At 46.8% G+C, this 20,433-nt stretch overlaps 1 protein-coding gene across 4 annotated transcripts in view; it reads right to left on the bottom strand.

Annotated features, from left to right (window-relative positions):
• LOC130344234 (serine/threonine-protein kinase Nek6-like) overlaps positions 1-19,658 on the bottom strand; it is a 211,918-nt gene extending 192,260 nt beyond the window's left edge. For 3 of the 4 annotated variants that reach the window (XM_056554405.1, XM_056554403.1, XM_056554406.1), the window contains exon 1: positions 19,542-19,658. The gene's annotated coding sequence lies outside the window, so the exon portion shown is untranslated. Of the gene's footprint in view, positions 1-19,415 lie in introns of all 4 variants that reach the window. The other variant, XM_056554404.1, reaches the window with a different exon arrangement.
• Between the last annotated feature and the right edge of the window lie 775 nt (positions 19,659-20,433).

Here is a 20,433-nt window from a genome sequence, read left to right as displayed (position 1 = left end):
CAGAGGTTGGACGCCCCACAATCTGAAAGTTATCCCATAGCCTGCAGATAGAGGATACATTTTTTTTTGACTGGGCTACTTCTTTAATATTCATCACCAAATATAAAGTTGCAGTAGGTCATGTCAGTATCAAACTCAGTCCCTATAGAAGAAGAATTATAATAATAGGTGTATGCCTATTTATGAGATTTACACACACAAAGTTCAACCTACGCTTTAGAGGTGAGTATTTTTAATTGTTTCTGAGTAGGAGACTTCAACTACAGACATTTTTATAAGCTCGGTGCTTAAAAATAGAACAGATGGAAGGGGAAGATTTCACTTTCAACCTAATGCAAAAACCAGTTACTGTACACTATTGGGCCAAACCGCAAAATACTAAAAAAGCAACGTTATCTAGATTCTCAATCGGTCAGGACATCAGAGATCTAGGTTTTCTTATGGCAGGATTTCTGAGAACTAGAAAAAAAAAAAGATATGCAGGGGAATTTCATCTATTTCCAAAACCTGTGGATAGATGCCACATTTCTCAGCTAAGCAGGAAAAACACCAGAAATTCTTAAGACTGTGAAATTTACCACCTTAACCAGATAATTGCTGAGTGGAAAGGTAAAATAAAATATATTAGAAAAAATTATATATAAAAAAAAAAAAAAAAATATATATATATATATATATATATATATATGTAACCAGAATACATTTTTAAGATAAAAACTCCATAGATCAACTAATCTGACTTTGGTTCATACTAGGGATCGACCGATTATCGGTTTGGCCTATATTATCAGCCGATATTCAAAGTTTTTGACGTTATCGGTATCGGCAATTACCCAAATTTTTGGGTATAAAAATGCTGTCCCTGCAGCTATTGCCTGGGTGCCCTGCTTGTCCTCAGCGCCCGGGGGCCCTGCTTGTCCTCAGCGCCCGGGGGCCCTGCTTGTCCTCAGCGCCCGGGGGCCCTGCTTGTCCTCAGCGCCCGGGGGCCCTGCTTGTCCTCAGCGCCCGGGGGCCCTGCTTGTCCTCAGCGCCCGGGGGCCCTGCTTGTCCTCAGCGCCCGGGGGCCCTGCTTGTCCTCAGCGCCCGGGGGCCCTGCTTGTCCTCAGCGCCCGGGGGCCCTGCTTGTCCTCAGCGCCCGGGGGCCCTGCTTGTCCTCAGCGCCCGGGGGCCCTGCTTGTCCTCAGCGCCCGGGGGCCCTGCTTGTCCTCAGCGCCCGGGGGCCCTGCTTGTCCTCAGCGCCCGGGGGCCCTGCTTGTCCTCAGCGCCCGGGGGCCCTGCTTGTCCTCAGCGCCCGGGGGCCCTGCTTGTCCTCAGCGCCCGGGGGCCCTGCTTGTCCTCAGCGCCCGGGGGCCCTGCTTGTCCTCAGCGCCCGGGGGCCCTGCTTGTCCTCAGCGCCCGGGGGCCCTGCTTGTCCTCAGCGCCCGGGGGCCCTGCTTGTCCTCAGCGCCCGGGGGCCCTGCTTGTCCTCAGCGCCCGGGGGCCCTGCTTGTCCTCAGCGCCCGGGGGCCCTGCTTGTCCTCAGCGCCCGGGGGCCCTGCTTGTCCTCAGCGCCCGGGGGCCCTGCTTGTCCTCAGCGCCCGGGGGCCCTGCTTGTCCTCAGCGCCCGGGGGCCCTGCTTGTCCTCAGCGCCCGGGGGCCCTGCTTGTCCTCAGCGCCCGGGGGCCCTGCTTGTCCTCAGCGCCCGGGGGTCCTGCTTGTCCTCAGCGCCCGGGGGCCCTGCTTGTCCAACCCTCACTTCCTGTATTTCAAATTTTTTAGCCAGAAGTATATTAAATATACATATTATGTTAGTATCTACATTATATAAAAGGTTTTTGCAAATGACAGGTACACTTTAAGGCATACAAAAGTAGTGGCCTTGTGCATCTCTATGGGAGCCCTATAGCAGTTACGTACGAAACAAAGCTACAGTACAGAGTACAGCTCTATTATATAGGGGTTGATTGTAATGAGATTAACCCATCACCACATAATCTCATGCAGAACACATCCTAAAGTTGCCAACAATTTCAGTTGTACCTTATCACTCGAGTCTGACTTTTGTCACCGAATCGATGGTATTTCCAAACAAGCTGTGTCAAAAATCGCTGATCTTACCATCTGATGTTATCATCTGACTTGTCACAATATCATAAAATAACTCAAAGTGTAAAACCAGTGTAACACTATTTGTAACAGTAAAGGAAAAAAAAATACTTTTTTTTCACACACTGGTGCTTAAACCTGTAACCTTGTTTAATGATATATCATGCAGAAACGTTTGCTTTGCATCTTTTCAGAGAAAATATAACCACTATATTTGGATGTAAAAATACTGTAGAAATTTCTGTTAAAGGGAACCTGTCATCAATTTCATGCTGCCCGGGTCGGGAGTCATCGGGGTGGCCTCCAGTGGCTTCTGTATATCCTGGAGGCCTAGATTGATCGATCTCTTGGTATACAGTGAGAGATCTAATCATCAAAGCTGGTGGGACATAGCCGATAACTTATACCGGAATATCGGTATAAGTTATCGGCTATCGGCCTGAAAGACCACAGATTATCGGTATCGGCCATAAAAAAACGATAATCGGCACCGGACAAGCGGGGCTCTGTGCACCGAGGACAAGCGGGGCTCTGTGCACCGAGGACAAGCGGGGCTCTGTGCACCGAGGACAAGCGGGGCTCTGTGCACCGAGGACAAGCGGGGCTCTGTGCACCGAGGACAAGCGGGGCTCTGTGCAACGAGGACAAGCGGGGCTCTGTGCAACGAGGACAAGCGGGGCTCTGTGCAACGAGGACAAGCGGGGCTCTGTGCAACGAGGACAAGCGGGGCTCTGTGCAACGAGGACAAGCGGGGCTCTGTGCAACGAGGACAAGCGGGGCTCTGTGCAACGAGGACAAGCGGGGCTCTGTGCAACGAGGACAAGCGGGGCTCTGTGCAACGAGGACAAGCGGGGCTCTGTGCAACGAGGACAAGCGGGGCTCTGTGCAACGAGGACAAGCGGGGCTCTGTGCAACGAGGACAAGCGGGGCTCTGTGCAACGAGGACAAGCGGGGCTCTGTGCAACGAGGACAAGCGGGGCTCTGTGCAACGAGGACAAGCGGGGCTCTGTGCAACGAGGACAAGCGGGGCTCTGTGCAACGAGGACAAGCGGGGCTCTGTGCAACGAGGACAAGCGGGGCTCTGTGCAACGAGGACAAGCGGGGCTCTGTGCAACGAGGACAAGCGGGGCTCTGTGCAACGTGGACAAGCGGGGCTCTGTGCAACGAGGACAAGCGGGGCTCTGTGCAACGAGGACAAGCTGGGGCTCTGTGCAACGAGGACAAGCGGGGCTCTGTGCAACGAGGACAAGCGGGGCTCTGTGCAACGAGGACAAGCGGGGCTCTGTGCAACGAGGACAAGCGGGGCTCTGTGCAACGAGGGCAAGCGGGGCTCTGTACACCGAGGACAAGCGTGGGTTTTGTGCACTGAGGACAAGCAGGGCTCTGTGCACCGAGGACAAGCAGGGCTTGTGACACGCTCCCAGGTCACACAAGAGGCTGATTGACAAGCCAGGAGCCTGTACAGAGCCCTGCTAGTCCAGCCCTCACTTTCTGTATTTTGTCTCCTCACAGAGACACACAGGTAATAGCAGCTGGGACAGCATTTTTCACCCAAAAATATACACATTTTTTAAGCAATATATATTACAAATATACATATAATAGTATTATCTACATTATATCAAAAGTTTTCGTGAACGACAGGCTGTGGGGATCGTGTATGAGAGCTTCCGAGCTCATCTAATAATTATAAATATACATTGCTATGCAAGACTTTTATTATAGCCTAAAACCGGGCCAGCGTCAGTCTAATTATGAAAGATGTCCTACCATGGGCACCATACACAATTCACTGTATGGCCATCTTTACTTATTGCCTGGCAAATGTAAAAAAAAAAAAAAAAAATTATAAAAAAGGTAAAATATATTCCAAAACAGGCTGAATACGGATGAAGCCACACTAATACCGACAAGCAAATATTTCTCTTAACTCTTTGTTGCAATGTGTTAAATAAAGAGTGAGTGCGTGTGTGTATGCGTGTTTCTTTTTTAGTTATGAGATGTGTTGACACAGCTGATGAAACAGATAAACCACTGCCAAAGCGTGAATGCGAAGTGTTAGAAGTGAAATACAGAGAGAGAGGGGGCAGCAACTGATGCGGAGATATCTAATAGTATAGGTTGAAGAATGCAAACTCCTCTCGTCTGCTCAATGCCTACACTGGCAGGAGCCTTCAACTATTCAAGGTGGGGCCATAATGAGGAACAGGCATACCAAAACACTGCACACAACTGTGCCAGGCATGTTCGGGATTGAGCAATTCCCGTCAAGGAGATGTGTACGAATAAGCTACAACTACTACTTCCCTTTCAAGATGAAACTGAGATTTCGCCAAGAATAGCCATAAAAATCATAAACCGTCCACATCTGCAAAACGTGAAGACGTTTTTATAGTTCTTCAAATATTTCTATAACATACTCTTAGGCCCAGTCCAAATCGTGGCACTTTACTCGCAGCAAATCTGTGGTACAACCCGAGGATTCACAACAACTTGTACCTCGGCACTGAACAGGATGAAATCTGCAACAATAATGCCAGGGCTACACTTATTGCCATGTTTGGTTATGGTTTATTTTCAATTTTGCTCTCTTTCATATTATTATGATGAAATGCTGTTGGGAATAGACCCGGGGGGAGATTTATCAAGACCTGTCCAGAGGAAAAGTTGCTGAGTTGCCCATAGCAACCAATCACGTCGCTTCTTTCAAAATGAAAGAAGCGATGTGATTGGTTGCTATGGGCAACTCAGCAACTTTTCCTCTGGACAGGTTTTGGTAACTCTCCCCCCTCCTCCTCAATCTCTTTGTATCATACATGCTTGCGGCCACATGATCTATGGGAGACATCTATCCCAACGGTGTATTCGTCCATTATAAAAAAGAAAACCCAAGAGTCACATGACTTTCTTCTTCTATGCGATTTATTCTTTGTTTCTGTACCATGCTTTTTTGTTATTGTGCTGTCTGTTTTAACAATATGCATACTCATATATTAATAAAGTTTATTTAAAAAAAAAAAAAAAAAAAAAAAAAAAAAAACAATAAGGCTGGGGCTACACTGCAACTTTTTGAGGCTTTGCCAAAATCTTGTCTGCTATTGCAATACGCTGATATTTTTTTACTTGTTAATATCCTATGTGGATTTATCCTGTAGGGAACCAACCACCAGAAAAGGAAACATAACCAGAATAGAATACAATACAGTTTGTAGGAATCTATGAGCTGCAAACTGCATTTGGTCTAGGGCAAAGTTTCCCAAACATGGTGCCTCCAGCTGTTGCAAAACTACAACCCCCAGCATGCCCGGACAGCCGAAGGCTGTCCGGGCATGCTGGGAGTTGTAGTTTTGCAACAGCTGGAGGCACCCTGGTTGGAAAGCACTGTACTAAGGAATAGGGCAGTCACCCAGCATTAGCCTTACATTTCCAGTTGGAAAAAAGTAACTGCTGTTGAACTCTCCTAGAAGGCCTAGTGACCTAACCCAATGTCCCAGACACATACAACTCTCAGAATAACTGCTGTCCATGCATGCTGGGAGTTTTAGTTTTGCAACAGCTGGGGTCACCCTGGATGATAAACACTCTACTAGGGAATAGGGCAACCACCAAGCAATATCCTTACATTTCCTGTTGGAAAAAAGTAACTGTTGTTGAATCTTTCCTAGAAGGCTTCCTGAGCTAACACCGACAAAGTTCTATTTCTCTCTTTCTTTTTAGGGTATTACGGGAGATTAGCTCCACAGAACCAGTAAAATAGCAGTAAAGTAAGACAACAGACAGGGACACAGTGACATTTATCAGTTTCTATTTTACAAATTTAATTTTTTTAAATGTACTTTTCTGTGCTTTATAAAGAGGGAGGCCATCTTGCCAGAGTTGTTTTTAACAGCATTTAGTGATATGCTTTACAGCAGGACCCATGGACATAGACACCAATAGACTGAACCATATTAATCGCAGAAGCTATTTAAGGGGTTATACACCGATAGGTGATTGTAGTACATAGCTGGAAGACAGTAATGGACATGCTTAGGGAGGATCAGTGCTTGTCTTGGAGCTAAATGGCTAGAGTCAACCATAACGCTGTGGCTATCTTTTTGTGAACAGGCTATTCCTGTTGAAGTTCCCTCCCTTAAACTACATGTCTCATAATTCCTTTGTTTGTAAGTGTGAGGTCATTTTTCTTCCTCCCAAACATCTGCCACCCCACCCATTAAACACACCTGTGATCCTTTCCGTGCATAAGACCAGTGTTCCTTCAGCTGTTGCAAACCTACAATTCACTGCAGAATGATCTTCCTCTCTTCCAGCGGTTGCTCCACCCATTAACCCCTTGGGGACGGAGCCCATTATGGCCCTAAGGACGGGAGCATTTTTTGCAAATCGGACCACTGTCACTTTAAGCATTAATAACTCTGGGATGCTTTTACTTATAAATTTGATTCCGAGATAGTTTTTCGTGATATATTCTACTTTATGGTAGTGGAAAATTTTCGTCAATACTTGCATCATTTCCCGGTGAAAAATTAAAAAATTTGATGAAAAATGTGAAAATTTTGCATTTTTCAAACTTTGAAGCTCTCTGCTTGTAAGGAAAATAGACATTCCAAATAAATTATATATTGATTCACATGTTTGCATCATAAAGTTGACATGTTATTACTTTGGGAAGACATCAGAGGGCTTCAAAGTTCAGCAGCAATTTTCAAATTTTTCACAAAATGTTCAGCTATGAAGTGGATTTGAAGGGCCTTCATATTAGAAATACCCTATGAATGTGGGGCACACATCTGGTCAGAGGGCGGGGTCCCTGGCTCCTTCTCTCAGCTCTCACCACTCAACGAACTTGGTGGGCTAGCAGAGCTGAGAGAAGGGGACACTAACCCCTCCTACGTCAGCAGCTATTGGTCGGACGATCAATCTGGAGCTGGGGAGGTGACGTCATCGCCACCTCCCCATAGCAACAGGGGAGGTGTTTTATTTCCGCCGATCACCTTCCAATTCCGGGTCACACGTGGCCTGTATGACCGGAATCGCCGCAGATCGCCAGTGTGAATTGGGTGTGAACTCATGCGTTGTCATGGGATGCCTGCTGAATGATTTCAGCAAGCATTTTGGTCCCCGGCCGGCACCGGAATTCCCACGGGCGTACAGGTACGCCCCGTGTCCATAACTACGAGGACGTCAGGGTGTACCTGTACACCCTATGGCCGGATTTTTTTTTTGTGTGCTGGTAATGTGTAGGAGCACCACATTTATTAAATGGTCACAAAAGCTTTGCAGAAATTTCATGCAGGTCACAATTACTGAAATTTATCTCTTCACATACACCAAAAAGCTAAGCTAAGCTGGTGTAGTTTTAGAGACTTTTCAGTGGCTTTGTGCTTTTTTTGCGCTTTTTCACAAAAAGGAGCAGTTCATAAAACCCTTCCATATCATGTGTATTGACAAAAATCAGTGGATTGCAACTCAAAATCAGTAGAAATGTGTAAACCAAAAGGTGCAAAAAAGGCACGAATAAACGTTGTTTGCGCCTTTTTTCGCTTTTTGTATACACAAAAAACAGTCTTAAGACAATGATAAATGTCAGCCTATGTCCTTAAGGGGTTAAAGGGGTACTCCAGTGGAAACAGATTTTCTTTTTAAATAAACTGTTGCCAAAAAGTTTAACAGATTTGAAAATTACCTCTATTTAACCCCTTAAGGACTCAGGCCATTTGGGCCTTAAAGACTCTTAAGGACAATGTTATTTTTACATTTTTTTCCTCCTTGCCTTCAAGAAAACATAACTCTTTTATATTTTCATCCACAGACTAGTATGAGGGCTTGTTTATTGTGCGACCAATTGTCCGTTGTAATGCCATCACTCACTTTACCATAAAATGTATGGCGCAACCAAAAAAATACTATTTGTGTGGGGAAATTAAACCGCAATTTTGCAAATTTTGGAAGTAATCTAGGGTGGATGATCAAGTTGAGATATTTTTGGAGAGTAATAACACAACAGGTTATGGATACTAGACTTAAAGGGACATAACATGATCCAGGGATTTATTCTGATGCCATATTTGGTGAAGGGAAATCATTTCCCACCCCTTGTATGAGCCAAATGGCATCAATCTCATAAAACTATGTTCTAACAATGTATTTTTTGCGTAATGTCTGCCTGAAACTTTTCCGGCCAGACATTCCACAGAAAGCAAGCACCGGCAGAACATGCTGGCGCTAGGACCATTTGGAAATGTGCCATCTCTACAGACGGCAATAGATTTCCGAGCGGATTTTGCAAAAAGAATTAACATGTCAATTCTTTCTGCCGAGGCTGGAATGAAAATTTCGCAGCCGATGTTTCTGCCACGGAAACTCCACTGTGTGCACAGTGCAGCAGAATCCCACTGAATACAATGGGACTGCAAGAATATCAGATACAAATTTTTCTGCTGGATTCCGCTCAGAAATTTCATTGTGTGAACATGCCCTAAGGGTTCTTTGCCTTTCTCTGGATCAACACAGTAGGTACACAATAGGGATATAGGTTGAACTTGATGGACGGATGTTTGCCTTTTTTAAACCTTATGAACTATGTAACGTGTGAATCCCTGAACCGCACAAAGATTGAAGAACAAGGGCCCAAATTGTGGTCTACAAATTTCCTGTCATCTCAAACTTTTTCTTCACTTTCTTTATACAAAGCTGACATCCAGTCAGCAACTTCTGGCACTTTGTTACGCTGTTTGACCCTTTTACCGCACAGCTCCCGCAGATGGGCTTTCCTCCTGACTCACCATGGGGAACTCTTTATCTGTTAATGCATCTCATTCATGAAGCATGATGGCTTTACTAGAAGGGCCTCCCACCGGAGTGTAATGAACTTACTAGAAACGCTGGTTCATGAAGGGTATCGCAAATGGAAATTCATCAACTATGTTCCCATTATTATTAGGCTGACATAAGACTGCAAACACTGGGGGGGGGGGGAGAATAATAAAAGGTGTCAAAACCAAAACCGGTCTGGTTGCCCATAGCATCCAATCACAGCAACTATTACCTTAGCTGTGATTGGTTCCTTTGGACAAAACCAGACCGTTTTGGTTGTCAAGTTTTTATTGATTCCCTCCAATGTGTATCAAAATGTAGCAATATGTTGCAAATGACCAGTGTAAATAGAAACACATCAATACTGCACATAATAATATACAAAAGGGCATAAAAGAGCACTGGGCACAATCTGCCATCCAGGTATATTCTTCTTAAATATTTTCATACTTTATGACAGTAGTCTCAAACGGTGGTCCTCCAGATTAGGGATCGGCCGATAATCGGTTTGGCCGATATTATCGGCCGATAATCACGATTTTGGACATTATCGTTATCGACAATTACCTTGCCCATATGCCGATAATGCCCCGGCCAGAGACTACCATCGCCGCCGCTGCCCCATTGCCTCCCCCATCCTCTGGCCACATGCCGCTGCCCCATCGCCTCCCCCCCCCCCCCATCATCTGCCCACATACCACCGCCGCCCCCCCCCATCCTCTGCCCACATACAGCCGCCACCCCCCCATCCTCTGCCCACATACCGCCGCTGCCCCCTGCGCAGGACGCCGACGGAGCCAGAAGGATCGTGGACCCCCGGTAACAGGTAATTATAACACCGGGGATGGGGGGAAAGGCGATGGGGTGGCGGCGGTATGTGGGCAGAGGATGTTGGGGGGGGGCCGCGGTATGTGGGCAGAGGATAGGGGTGGGGAAGGCGATGGGGAAACTGTTGACTCAGGACAGGCAGGGGGAGAGAAGCGGGCGGCGGCGGTCTCTGGCACCGCAAAAGCCGCTGCAGTTCATTGATTTAAAGTGCCCGCTTTAAATCATTGATTTGCAACGGTTTCTGCCCCGCTGGGGGGGGTGAAATAGCCGATAACCTATACCGGAATATCAGTATAAGTTATCGGCTATCAGCCTGAAAAGGTGACAGATTATCGGTATCGGCCCTAAAAAATCTATATCGGTCGATCCCTAATCCAGATGTTGCAAAACTTTAACTCCCAGCATGTCTGGACAGCCAACGGCTGTCCGGGCATGCTGGGAGTTAAAGTTTTGCAACATCTGGAGGGCCACAGTTTGAGACCACTGCTTTATGAGATTTAGAAGAAAAACGAATTATCCACTTTTTGATGAACTTTTTTCTTCCCCTTTTTATGATCACATGCTGCAAATATACAATATACTTAAGAGGCCTAATGTACACTGCAGTTTCCCATGCACAAATCCATACAGTTATGCAATGCTGACTTGTATAAACTCTGTGAAGGATCATATGGTTCAGCGAAGCGTCGTATTCGCAGTATCTCTATAACACAGCATGTGATCGAGCTTGTCACAATTTTCCTTCTCAGGAATCCCGTATGACTCTGATAAACACTTCTACAGTCATGGCAGTAAATGTTGGCACCCCTGAAATTTTTCAAGAAAAATAAGTATTTCTCATAGAAAAGGATTGCAGTAACACATGTTTTGCTATACACGTTTATTTCCTTTGTGTGTATTGGAACTAAACCAAAAGACGGAGGAAAAAAGCAAATAGGACATAATGTCACCAAACTCCAAAAATGGTCTGGACAAAATTATTGGCACCCTTTAAAAATTGTGGAAAAATAAGATTGTAACAGGTGTGGGCAGTATAAAAAGCACACCTGAAAGCAGATAAAAAGGAGAGAAGTTCACAAAGTCTTTGCATTGTGTGTCTGTGTGTGCCTCACTAAGCATGGACAACAGAAAGAGGAGAAGAGAACTGTCTGAGGACCTGAGAACCAAAATTGTGGGAAAATATCAACAATCTCAAGGTTACAAGTCCATCTCCAGAGATCTAGATTTGCCTTTGTCCACAGTACGCAACCTTATCAAGAAGTTTACAACCCCTGGCACTGTAGCTAATCTCCACGGGTGTAGACGGAAGAGAAAAATGTATGAAACGTGTCAATGCAGGATAGTCCAGATGGTGGATAAGCAGCCCCAAACAAGTACCAAAGATATTTAAGCTGTCCTGCAGGCTCAGGGAGCATCAGTGTCAGCACAACCTATCCGTTGACATTTAAATGAAATGCAACGCTATGGCAGGAGACCCAGGAGGACCCCACTGCTGACACAGAGACATAAAAAAGTAAGACTACATTTTGCCAAAATGAACTTGAGTAAGCCAAAATCCGTCTGGGAAAACATCTTGTGGACAGATGAGACCAAGATAGAGCTTTTTGGTAAAGCACATCTTCTACTGTTTACCAAAAACGGAATGAGGCCTACAAAGAAAAGAACACAGTACCTACAGTGAAATATAGTGGAGGTTCAATGATGTTTTGGGGTTGTTTTGCTGCCTCTGGCACTGGGTGCCTTGAATGTGTGCAAGGCATCATGAAATCTGAGGATTACCAACAGATTTTGGGTCGCACTGTACAGGCCAGTGTCAGAAAGCTGGGTTTGCGTTCGAGATCTTGGGTCTTCCAGCAGGACAATGACCCCAAACATATGTCAGAAAGCACCCAGAAATAGATGTCAACAAAGCGCTGGAGAGTTCTGAAGTGGCCAGCAATGAGTTCAGATCTAAATCCCATTGAACACCTGGGGAGAGATCTTAAAATTGCTGTTGGGAAAAGGCGACCTTCCAATAAGAGAGACCTGGAGCAGTTTGCAAAGGAAGAGTGGTCCAACATTCCGGCTGAGAGGTGTAAGAAGCTTATTGATGGTTATAGGAAGCAACTGATTTCAGTAATTTTTTCCAAAGGGTGTGCAACCAAATATTAAAGTTAAGGGTGCCAATTATTTTGTCCAGCCCATGTTTGTAGTTTGGTGTGATATTATGTCCAATTTTCCTCCTTTTTTGGTTTAGTTCAAATACACACAAAGGGAATAAACGTGTATAGCAAAACATGTGTTACTGCAATACTTTTCTGTGAAAAATACTTCATTTTCTTGAAAACTTTCAGGGGTGCCAACATTTACAGCCATAACTGTATATAAAACATGCATGTGTAATACAGATGTGTGCAATCTCCCATTGATTCCAGGCATCCATTAACCTGGCTATTACATTTTGAGGCTGCATAGAGAAGTGTGTATACATAGGTGGGGGCCTGGCTGTCAGTGACTGCAAGAGACCCCCCAAAAAAAAAAGGGTCTTACCTCTATACTGGGAACATGTAAGTGAATATGTGATTATTGGCATTCTATTATAAAGTCAGCAGTAAAAGGGGTTAGCCATCTATACCAGATCTATGGGGTGACAAGTCAGACAATACCACACACTGTATAGTGATTGCGCTTGAATTGTAGCTAAGGCTGGAGCTAAGGCTAGGTTCACACTGCAGTTCGTATCAGACCTGTTAAAGGTCCAATCTGCTTAATTTTTTTTAAAATTAGTTTTTGAGCCGATCGGACGCAAACGGCTACTGCCGATTACCGACAGACCCCATTCACTTGCATGGGGTCCGTGAGTAATTTTACTGGAGTTTAGCAGAGAAAATTTTTTTTTGCAAGAACAATTTTCTTCCTTCTCTAAACTGGTGATGGAGCTCAAATTAACAGAGCCCAACGGCAGTGTGAATGAGGCCTAAGCTGCAGTAACCCAGCACGGCCACAACATAATGTCCAGCTCAGTACTCGGTACTTGGTATGCAGTCTCGGCAGCTCTGGCAATCAGCTGATTGGCTGGAGTGCCGGATGTCAGGTGTCAGCACTTTACAGAGACCTATCCTGAAGCTTGGAAAACCCATTAAAGGGGTATTCCAGGATCTAACATTTTATCCCCTATGCAAAGGATAGGGGACAAGATGTCTGATCGCAGGGGGCCCTCCGCTGGGACACTACCCCATCTCCCCCGCGATCTCGCTGCAGCACTCGCATTGTATGCGGAGCTGCGTCTCCAGTTTCAGAAACCTCCGGTTTCCGGGAATGGAGATGCAACGTAACGCCACGCCCACCACTCCTTTATTGGGGGGGTTTTGCTAATGGCCTATAATTTCCACCTGTTGTCTGTTCCATTTGCACAACAGCATGTGAAAGTGATTGTCAAGCAGTGTTGCTTCCTGAGTGGACAGTGTGATTGACTTGGAGCTACATTGTGTTGTTTAAGTGTTCCCTTTATTTTTTTGAGCAGTGTACTATTTGTATACCCCGTTATATGAAATACATTATTTACCACCATAAACATTGCGACACTAGGACCGCACAGGAATACGTTGTCTCATAGACAGCTATGCATTCCGTGCAGAGTATGCAGAAAGAATGAACGTGTTCTTCCATTCTGTGGACACGGAAAAGGGAATTTCTGTGCCGGAAACATCTGCACGGAAAGTCCGCCGTGTGCACAGCTCAGCAGAATTCTGTTAAATTCAACTGGACTCCGCTGAAGTGGAATTTCTGCACAGACATTCCAAGAGGAATTCCACACGGAAATTCCAAGGTGTGAAACCAGTAATTCTGTTTCCTCGTAGTCACGACCGCACCACCAGAGAGAGACGGACTCCTCGCCCAGGGACAGGAAACCTAGAGGACAAAAGGAAGCACAACCCTCCATAGCCTCAGTGAATTACTGAGACCCATTAAGAGCCTTCATATTAAATTGACTTCCTACAAATAAACTAAACTACTAAAAATAAATGACACCATGTAGTCATAAAGTAAATCTACAAAATAGAATAATGGTAGAAGAAAAATGTCTTCTTTCCCTCTACATGAAATATATCAATGTATATACATCCACATTTAGTTTTCTTCTCTCACCCGTGTAAACAACAAACCCAGTGCACAGAAATAAAAAGGGGTGGGAATGCCGTGGTGCTGTCGTGACTACGAGGAAACAGAATTACCAGTGAGTAAATTACCTGCTTTCCACCCCGTCACGACAGCACCACTAGAGAGAATACCAGAGTACCAGAATTAGGGTGGGACCACCGCCTGCAGGACCTTACGTCCAAAAGAAAGAAGAAAAATCAGCAAAGTTAAGCCTGTAGTGCCGAAAAAAAGTGCGTGGCAACGACCAGGTGGCCGCTTTACAGATTTGCTCAATAGAGGCCCCCCTCCTTTCAGCCCAAGAGGAGGCTATAGCCCTAGTGGAATGAGCTCTTAGATTATCTGGAGGAGAAAGCCCTGCTGATAGATAGGCAGAAGAGTCTGACGAATCCACCTGGAAAGGGAATCTCTAGCAGCACTATTTCCCTTGTTAGGCCTATCAATGTACTCTAACACACACCTCCTGACATCTAAGTTATGAAAGGACCTTTCTGTAATATTAGATGGGTTAGCACAGAAGGAGGGGAGAACAATTTCCTGAGACATATGGAAGGCAGATACCACTTTTGGTAGAAAGGCAGGATCTGGACTGATTACAATTCTGTCATCCAGGATCCTTGTATATGGTTCTTTAAATTATAAGGCCGCTAGCTCGCCTACCCGCCTGGGTGATGTCATAGCCACTAAGAAGACAGTCTTCTGAGTCAGAACTGACAGCAGAATCTCTGACAAAAGGCTCAAAAGACTGTGTACTCAAATCATCAAGAACCACCGAGAGATCCCAAGCTGGAGTCTTAATACTTTTTGACAATTGTTACCTGTTGACAGATCTAAAAAAAAAATAAAAAAAATCTTATGATCCACGGGTGGTCAGCAATTTTTTGACTGAAGAGAGCCCCTATAGCAGACACCTGTACCTTAAGAGTGGCTGCCCTCAAACCTTTTTCAAGGACCTTTTGAAGAAAGTCTAAGATAGCTGCTATGTTGGGCTTGTCAAGGTCTATATTAGAAAGGCCCATCACCTCAAAAAACTTTCTCCAGACTCTGAAGTAAATCTTGGTGGTCACAGTCTTTCTGCTGGCCTAAAGGGTGTCAATCACTGCTGCTAAGAGGCCCTTAGCTTTTAGGATTAGCCTATCAAGAACCAGGCAGTCAGGTGTAGACTTTGCACTTCTGGATATAGCAGCGGACCCTGTATCAGGAGGTCCGGGACTTCTGGAAGGACCCAAGGGTCCAGTACTGACATGGGTCCTTAGGCAGGAGGACCACGCCCTCCGGGGCCAGAAAAGGGCAATAAGAATCACTCTTGCCCTGTCCTCCCTGATCTTCCTGATGACCCTAGGTATGAACACAAGCGAAGGAAAAGCATAGGCCAAATCCCACACCCATCTATGGGACAAGGCATCTACTGCTAATGGCCTGTCTGACAGGGAGAGGGAAAGAATATTTTTAACTTCCCCGTTCTGTCTGGTGGCAAAAAGTCCACCTGTGGAGAGCCCCAGAGCTGAGATGTTCTGAAAAACCTTCGGGTTCAACTGCCACTCACCCTGTCCAACCTGATGCCTGCTCATTAGCCCTGAAGTTTAGCTCTCCCTTCAAGTGAACAGCGGAGATGGATTTCACCTGAGTCTCTGAAACGAAAAAATCTGAAAAGATAACATCATTAGGCTAACACTTCTAGTCGTACCCTGCCTATTAATTATGGATACAGCAGTGTTATCTGGAAGTATCCTAACATCCTGATTTTAATATTGGGACCTAAAGCTTGCAAGGCACAAAGAATGGCAATTACCGTATTTATCGGTGTATAACACGCACTTTTTAGGCTAAAATTTTTTAGCCTAAAGTCTATGTGCGTGTTATACGCCGATACACCCCCAGGAAAGGCAGGGGGAGAGAGGCCGTCGCTGCCCGCTTCTCTCCCCCTGCCTTTCCTGGGGTCTAGAGCCCTGCTGCCGGCCCTTCTCTCCCCCAGGCTATCGGCGCCGCTGCCCGTTCTGTCCCCCTGACTATCGGTGCCGGCGCCGATAGCCAGGGGGAGAGAAGCGGCGCCGATAGCCAGTGGGAGAGAAGCGGCGCCGACAGCCAGGGGGAGAGAAAGGGCAGCGGCGCCGATAGCCAGTGGGAGAGAAGCGGCGCCGACAGCCAGGGGGAGAGAAAGGGCAGCGGCACCCATTGCCGGCGCCGCTGCCCCGTTGCCTCCCCCCATCCCCGGAGGCATAATTACCTGGGTCGGGTCCGCGCTGCTGCAGGCCTCCAGCGTGCGTCCCCGGCGTCGTTGCTATGCGCTGCACGGCGCATGAAGTCAGTGCGCCGCGCCGTGCATAGCAACGACGCAGGGGACGCGCGCCGGAGGCCTGCAGCAGCGCGGACCCGACCCAGGTAATTATGCCACCGGGGATGGGGGAGGCAACGGGGCAGCGGCGCCGGCAATGGGTGCCGCTGCCCCTTCTCTCCCCCTGGCTGTCGGCGCCGCTTCTCTCCCCCTGGCTATCGCCGCCGGCACCGATAGTCAGGGGGACAGAACGGGCAGTGGCGCCAATAGCCAGGGGGAGAGAAGGGCCGGCAGCAGGGCTCTAGACCCCAGGAAAGGCAGGGGGAGAGAAGCGGGCAGCGACGGCCTCTCTCCCCCTGCCTTTCCTGGTGGTATATCGGGGTATACACGCACACACGCACCCTCATTTTACCATGGATATTTGGGTAAAAAACTTTTTTTACCCAAATATCCTTGGTAAAATGAGGGTGCGTGTTATAGGCCGGTGCGTGGTATACCCCGATAAATACGGTAACTCCGTATAGTTAGAGGAGGTATGCTTAACCTCCATATCTCAGGAATCCTGAAGGTCTCTATCCCCTGCATGGCCACCGCCCCCCAGGGACTAGCGTCAGTAGTGATCACCATGGGCAAATGTACCTTCCAATCTAGACCTCTATTCAGGTTATCGTCCACCAACCACCCCCCTAGGGAAGAAATCACTGACTTCTCCAAACCTCCCTCCATCCCACTGATCTAAAACCTCTAACTGAAGGGACCTAGAGTGAATCTGGGCCCAGGGTACTGCAGGGATGGCAGAAGTAAAGAGAACTAACAAGGACATCCCTTTCCTAATAGAAATTCTAGGGGTCTCAGAAACTTCTCTAAGGACTGGAGTTTTAATTTTCTGGGCAGGTATAAAAGATTTTTGAAGTGTGGAGTCTAAAAGAATCCCCCAAAAATGTCTTTGCTGCGTAGGAGAGGAATTTTCCCAGTTCACCAACCAACCAAGTTTATTAAGAACCTTTAACCCCTTAATGACGCATATTTTCCGTTTTTGCATTTTCATTTTTTCCTCATCACCTTTTAAAAATCATCACACTTTCAATTTTGCACCTAAAAATAAATATTATGGCTTATTTTTTTGTGCCAACAATTCTACTTTGCTGTTATATTAGTCATTTTACCCCAAAATCCACGACGAAACAGGAAAAAAAAATTTCTTCCGTTTCTACGCAGTGCATTTTTTTCCGGTGAAACACTGTTGTACATCCTGACCCTGGAACAGCTGGTTTGGAAGATGCCCGAGATAAGTCGTCTCCTAAAGTGTCTAGCAGTGGCTTATTCCTTAAGCCTTACTGCAAACACATGCATGCACGGCATAGCCGAGTGTGCATATATGGTGGAGACTGAAAGGATTAGCTGTCAGCTGAACATTTGGCCAATCTAATGTATGTTTCAGTAAAGGATCTGCAGCAGAAATCCGAGGCGGGCAGTAAGATTTCTGCTATGGATCCGCATGATGATTAGGCTGCGTTTACAACTTGGTCAGTATATTTGGCTGTCCGGGCATGCTGGGAGTTGTAGTTTTGCAACAGCCGGAGGAAACCCAGTCGGGAAACACTGCTCCAGCCCATATTTACTTAACCCTACTTCTCCCAGGAGAGGAGGAAACAGATGATCAGGGCCAAAGCTGTACGACACTTAATACATTCCCAAACTTGTGGCACATCTACAACGCCTATCATGCCTGCACAAACGAATGCTGCCCGGGCACGATGGGCATTGCAGATCAGTACCAGCTGTAGATATGAAACAGACAAATGACACCTGATTTACACACAAAGCACATATAGGGAATATATATATATATATACAGTGACCCCCCGACATACCATAATTTCAACATGCGATGGCCTCTCAGAGGCCATCGCATTTTGAAGGCAGCATCAACTTACGATGCTTTTGTATGTCGGGGCCATCGCATAAACGGCTATCCGGCAGCGCTGACTGCTTCAGCTGCCACCGGATAGCCGTTTACGATGCCCCGTGAGCTCCGGTGATGTCTCTTACCTGTCCTCGGGGCTCCGGCGCGTCCTCTTCGGGATCCCCTGCATCCATCGACGTCATCACGTCGCTGCGCATGCCGTCCCGTCATCCAATAGGAGCAGCGTGCGTAGCGACGTGATGGCGGCGACAGAGAGCGCGGATGCTGGGGAAGAAGAGGCCTTACCGGAGCGTCGGGGACACCCCGGGGACGCAGCGACATCCCGGGCAGCAGTGACTAGCGGTGACGGTCCGGAGCGGCGGGGACAAATGAGTACAACTTCCTCTAACAGTGGTCTACAACCTGCGGACCTCCAGATGTTGCTCTCCGGGCATGCTGGGTGTTGTAGTTTTGCAACATCTGGAGGTCCGCAGGTTGTAGACCACTGTCCTATACTTTACATTGCACTGATCCCTCAACATATGATGGCTTCAACAAACGATGATCCGTTTGGAACGGATTACCATCATATGTTGAGGGACCACTGTACATATATATATATATATATATATATATATATACACACACACACACACACACACACAGGGGTCAAGTCCTGGAAAAAAAAGTGAGGGAACTCACCCATGATTACCACTCAAGGGCTGGTCCTGCAGGACTCCTGCTAATGGGAATGGTGTTCCTGCTGTGGAAAAAGTGCAGGAACTCAGTTCCCACAGGACTTAACCCGTGTGTGTGTGTATATATATATATATATATATATATATAATCTATATCACACCGGACAGGGTAGGCTGGGATTTGTAGTTCTCCACTAGATCACCAGACTGGATTGCATTGGATTAGAAGGTAAACTGTGTCTGGCTGGGATGGTCAGCGTTAATGACAGCGTTTCCCAACCAGGGTGCCTCCAGCTGTTGCACAACTACAACTCCCATCATGCCTGCACGGCCAAGGGTTGCAGTTTGGAAACAGCTGGAGGCATACTGGTTGGGAAACACTGGTTCATGACTGTTGCTAAAACATAAATAAACTAAATAAATAAATAAAAAACGCACGCGTCTCAAATGCATGTGTGGGAAAACAGGCAGAGGTGCAGAGGGGTGCAGCTGTGGGGGAATAGGACTTCCCCGCTCCTGTCCACAATGGGTAATGTTAGGGAATTGCTACACAAGCAACTGCCTCAGGGAAGGAATTGACCCATCTGTCAGTAACGCGTCAGTCCTCCGCACGGTCCAGTGTGAAAGCACACATGCGTCTTGTGCATACAGCTGTGCGCCCCGCACTCACCTCACTGACCACGTCCACACTACAGCGCACACTCACACTCGTGTACACCAAGTTAGTATGGCAACAGGGAAAAGTTAGTAGAGAAGCCTTGACAGCCACTTTCTGTCATGGCGGACGATATCCTACTTTTTTTTCCCAGGGTTTGCACCCCGTCTCCTCGGCTCCTCAGTGTCCCCCGGGTGTCAGCCCGCTCCCCGAAGCTCCTTTCCGCACTGAACGACACATCCAGGACGCGCGTTCCCGCCAAACTTCCTGTGCGCGCCCCCGAGCTCCGGCTGCCGGGGAGGAACCGCGTGAGCGCCCACCGGGCTCCAGTGCAGCCGCAGGTACGCTGCTCACACTGTGCGGCACGGACAGCGGCATCGCCATGGAGATCAGAATATATCAGCAGTTTCTAAAATACTGATCAAACCTTATAGTGTCCCGTAAGAAGTGTCAGTCATAATATGTATACCAGTGGTTTTTAAAGTGTGCCTCCAGCTGTTGCAAAAACTACAACTCCCAGGATGCTCGGACAGCCGAAGGCTGTCCGAGCATCCTGGGAGTTGTAGTTTTGCAACAGCTGGGGGCACCCTAATTGGGAAATACTGTGATAAAGTATAAACAGTCAGTTCGAGTCAGCAAAGTAGTTAAAGGGGGGAAAACTTTTTTTTTTATCAACTGGTGCCAGAAAGTTAAACAGATGTGTAAATTACTTCTATAAAAAAAAAAATCAAATCTTAATCCTTCCAGTACTTATTAGCTGCTGTATACTACAGATGAAATTCTTTTCTTTTTGGAACACAGAGCTCTCTGCTGACATCATGACCACAGTGCTCTCTGCTGACACCTCTGTCCATTTTAAGAACTGTCCAGAGTAGGAAAAAATCCCCATAGAAAACATATGCTGCTCTGGACAGTTCCTACAATGGACAGAGATGTCAGCAGAGAGCACTGTGCTCATGATGTCAGCAGAGAGCTCTGTGTTCCAAAAAGAAAATAATTTCTTCAGTAGTATTCAGCAGCTAATAAGTACTGG

Source organism: Hyla sarda, unplaced genomic scaffold (genome assembly GCF_029499605.1).
Source record: "Hyla sarda isolate aHylSar1 unplaced genomic scaffold, aHylSar1.hap1 scaffold_71, whole genome shotgun sequence".
NCBI classification, from domain to species: domain Eukaryota; kingdom Metazoa; phylum Chordata; class Amphibia; order Anura; family Hylidae; genus Hyla; species Hyla sarda.
Note: the sequence above shows the minus strand (reverse complement) of the source record. Positions and strands in the feature narration are given on the sequence as shown.